We start from the raw sequence: 4572 nt of genomic DNA, 5'->3' as shown, positions 1-4572 counted from the left end.
TGGGATTTATCTCTGGGAAGCTGTGGAGGAGATGTTGGAGCCTTTGGTTTTGATCTTTGAGTCATCATTGTCTACAGGTTTCATAGTAGAGGACTGGAAGATTGCAAATGTTGTGCCCTTGTTCAAGAAGGGCAGTAAAGATGAACCAGGTAATTATAGACCAGTGAGCCATACGTCTGATGTAGGAAAAGTTTTGAAAAGGATTATCAGAGATATGATTTATAATCATCTAGCAAGCAACAATTTGATTGCAGATAGTCAACATGGTTTCGTCAAGGGCAGGTCATGTCTCACAAACCTCATTGAGATTTTGAGAAGATGACCGAGCATGTAGATGAGGGTAGGGCAGTTGACGTGGTGTACATGGACTTCAGTAAGGCCTTTGATAAGGTTCCACATGGTAGGCTATTGGAGAAAATACAGAGACATGGGATTGAGGGTGATTTAGTAGCTTGGGTTAGAAACTAGCTTTCCATAAGAAGGCAGCGAGTGGTGGGTGATGGAAAATATTCAGCCTGGAGTCTGGTTACTAGTGGTGTGCCAGAAGGATCTGTTTTGGGACCACTACTGTTTGTCATTTTTATAAATGACTTAGACGCAGGCATAGATGGATGGGTTAGTAAGTTAACAGATGGCATTAAAGTCGGTAGAGTGATGGACAGTGTGGAAGAATGTTATAGGTTGCAGGGGGACTTGGATAAACTGCAGAATTGGGCTGAGAGGTGGCAAATGGAGTTCAATGCAGCTAAATGTGAGGTGATTCACTTTGGAAAGAATAACAGGAAGGCAGAATATTGGGTCAATGGAAAGATTGTTGGTAGTGTGGATGTGTAGAATGATCTTGAAGTCCATATACATAGATCTCGGAAATGTTCTATCTGTTTTATGTTCCCTGATCAATCACTATCAACCTGTCTCATTTGTCATCGAAATAAAGCCTGACAATTAATAGTACATCATCAAAAACTTCTGAATTATTAATTGTAATGCCTTTGTCAATCATTAGCCACTTCCAACAAATTGGCTCTCTGTTTTCGTACAGTAGAAATGTTAGTTGTTCCCTTTATTGGTATTCTTGTGAAATGTCCTGATCAATGCAGACAAAAACATTTTAGTTTAGTAAAAATAAATGTAATGTTTATTTATATTTACAACAGGGTTTCACTAAATAAACGTAAATGAGGGAGAAGATAATTGGTTCCGATAGCAATCCCATTCCCATTTCTGATTGTGCTTTCCATTCATGTTGTCAAAAGTTTAATTTGCCCGTATGAATTAAAGAAAACCAATTTCAAATCTAATCACATTTTCATAAGAAAATTATGTTGGAACAATACAATTCTTTCATACCGCACATTAATTTTGCACTGCATTTGGATAAACTTCTACAAGATAGGATTTGTGTTTTAAATTATGAGAAAGGCTGTCTTCTAATTAACTTCACTTGTAGATGCAAATCAGTCTCTTTTGCATAATTCATTGGCATTATCTCTAATAACATGACATTTATACTCTCCAACTGTTTTATTGATAGAATAAGCATTCTTTGGGGTACAGGAAGTGGTTACTAAAATGATCCAGTGTCAGTTAATTTTAGTGACAAATAGTTGTTAATAAAACTGCTTTGTAGAATTAGTGAATACAGTAAGTTATATTTTGAAGCATGTTGTAAGTCTCAGCTTTATTGTGTGTTCTTTACTCATTTGTTTTACTCATTAATGAGCTGAATTTCCCTCAGTGATGGAAATGCAGCCATTTCCCTAACCTGCTAGCATTCTGTCCCAAGGACCTTGTTTCCAGTGCAGTTTAGGATGGTGGCATCTTTCCTCACAGTTTCATGAGAGGGAGGGCAATACAGCAATATAGTACTTAAATTGAGGAATAGGTCTACACTTCCATTATGGGCGGTTAGGTTGATCACAGTACGAGAGAAGACAGCAGTTTTTGGGGTTTGTCTATTTTGTTATCAAATCCTGGGATATGGGCTTTCTTGGTTCATCCAGCATTTTGTACTCATTCCTAGTTGCCCCTGAGAATGTGGTAGTGAGCTATTTTCTTGAACTGCTGGTGTAGAAACATCTACAATGTTGTGAGGGAGGAAGCTGCAGGGTTGTGACCCATCAACAATGAAGGAATTGTGATATATTTCCAGGTCAGGACAGTGAGTGGCTTGGAGGGAAATTTTCAGTTGGTTGTGTCCTCCTGTATATGCTGCCTTTTCTTCTGAGATTGCAATGGTCCTGAATTTAAAGGGTGTGATCCAAGGAGATTTGATTAATTTCTGTAGTGTACCTTGTGGATTTTACATATTTCTGCTATTGTGTTGTCAGTGGTGGAGGGAGCAAATGTTTGGGGATGTGGTGTCCATCAATTGGGCTGCTTTGTCTTAGATGACATCAAGCTTCTTGAGTGTTGCTTGAGCTGCTAGGAGGAGTTGAAAATGTGTTGCTGGTTAAAGCACAGCAGGTTAGGCAGCATCCAAGGAATAGGAAATTGGACGTTTCGGGCATAAGCCCTTCATCAGGAATCACTCTCCTCATTCCTGATGAAGGGCTTATGCCCGAAACGTCCAATTTCCTATTCCTTGGATGCTGCCTAACCTGCTGTGCTTTAACCAGCAACACATTTTCAGCTATGATCTCCAGCATCTGCAAACCTCATTTTTTACCCTGCTAGTAGGAGTACTCCATCATACCCCTGACTTGTGCCCTGTCGATGTTGGACAGGCTTTGGGAGACAAGAGGTGAGCTTTTCAATGTAGGACTTCTAGCCTCTGACCTGTTCTTGCAGACATTGTACTTATTTAGCTATTCTAGTTCATTTTCTGTTTATTGGTAACCCCCAGGATGTTGATAGTGGGGTACTCAGCAATGGTAATATAATAAAATGTCAACAGCGTTGCTTAGATTCTCTGCTGTTGGAGATGGTCATTGCCTTGCACTTGCGAGGCAGGCATGTGACTTGCCACTTGTTACCCCAAGCTTTGAAATTGTCCAAGTCTCCTGATAGTTAGACATGGATTATTTCTGCATTTGAGAAGTTGTGAATTGTGTTGAACATTGTATAATATCAGAGCACGTAACTTGATGGAACTATCAATGCCACCTTTGCTGGAAGGGGTCACACCACTGTAGGAACTTAGTGGCACCATATTTAAACCTCAAATGGACAGCAGGACTACAAGCCAGGAACTGCCCTCATGCTGTGGTTCTGCACCATTCAAACAGAAAAAAACACCACTAAGGAAGCCAACGGGAACTTAGAGGTCCTGGTAGATGGGTAGTGATGAGAAGGACATGACTGTTTCCTTCAGATTACCAAAGGAGATGATAGCACCAAACACAGCCAGTCCTGATGGAAATAGCAGCCTGGTTCCATGGGGAATCCCAGATGAAGAGAAACATTCAGCATTGCTTCAGACCATAAGACAATGGAAGAGTAAAACAGTATGAAGGCAGGAAGGAGGCAGGCACATCCACACCATTCAGCCAGTCTTCCCACCTCGCAATGTGTCACCAAAGATTGATTTAAATTTTAGCTTCTAAGCTCTTAACATAGAATCTAACCACTTCTTGAATAATTTCTAAAATTTTGCACCTGTCCACTTTTCTATTTATTGCTCCTAATTTAAAAAAAATGCTTCAGTTTCCTCAGTCTTCAATTTGTCTTTTAGCAATTATTGTTCATTTTCTCTTATCCTATATGACTCAACTTGTAACAGTGCTTCAAATTAACCTTTTATTCAATGTAGCCTCTTAACATTTGCTTTAATTTGTCTGCTTTCAAAGCCGAAGGGTTTCATTGTTCAGTTATCTGTAATGAAGTCATCAACTTCGTATCCCATCTTCACACTGCATATTGGGTTTTGATGGTTTCTCATTTGCTTATTTGACTCGACTCAAATGCAATACTCACACTGACGTCTGATCAGAGCATTTAGCAACTTCACTAGTCCAGTCTCAATCTTAAGCCTTATTGATTTACTCATATAGCCTAGAAGTCTGCTTAATATGCTGATTGTTGGTTTGTAATGGCACAACATGATTGGTATTTGGTCTATTACTCTGAATTTTTTTTCTCAGCCTCTCTCCTAGGTAGCTGACACCATTCATTACACTTAGACATCACCTTTCATGACCTCAGAATATTAAAAAGCATTTTACCTTCAGTGAATTATTTCTTGAAGTGCAGTCACAGTGGTAAAAACAAAATTGAGAAACACAGCAGCCAATTTCATCCTTCAACACTATTATCCCCTCGAGACTGATTACTAAACTTGGTGATCTCAGACTAAGACCCACTCTCTGCAACGGTTTCCTCAGTTTCCTGACCCACAGGCCACAATTGGTGAAGATTGGGGATGAAAATGTGTTGCTGGTTAAAGCACAGCAGGTCAGGCAGCATCCAAGGAACAGGAAATTCGACGTTTCGGGCCAGAGCCCTTCATCAGGAATGAGGAGAGGGTGCCAGGCAGGCTAAGATAAAAGGTAGGGAGGAGGGACTTGGGGGAGGGGCGATGGAGATGTGATAGGTGGAAGGAGGTCAAGGTGAGGGTGATAGGCCGGAGTGGGG

The sequence above is a fragment of the Hemiscyllium ocellatum genome, chromosome 6 (assembly GCF_020745735.1).
Source record: "Hemiscyllium ocellatum isolate sHemOce1 chromosome 6, sHemOce1.pat.X.cur, whole genome shotgun sequence".
NCBI classification, from domain to species: domain Eukaryota; kingdom Metazoa; phylum Chordata; class Chondrichthyes; order Orectolobiformes; family Hemiscylliidae; genus Hemiscyllium; species Hemiscyllium ocellatum.
Note: the sequence above shows the minus strand (reverse complement) of the source record.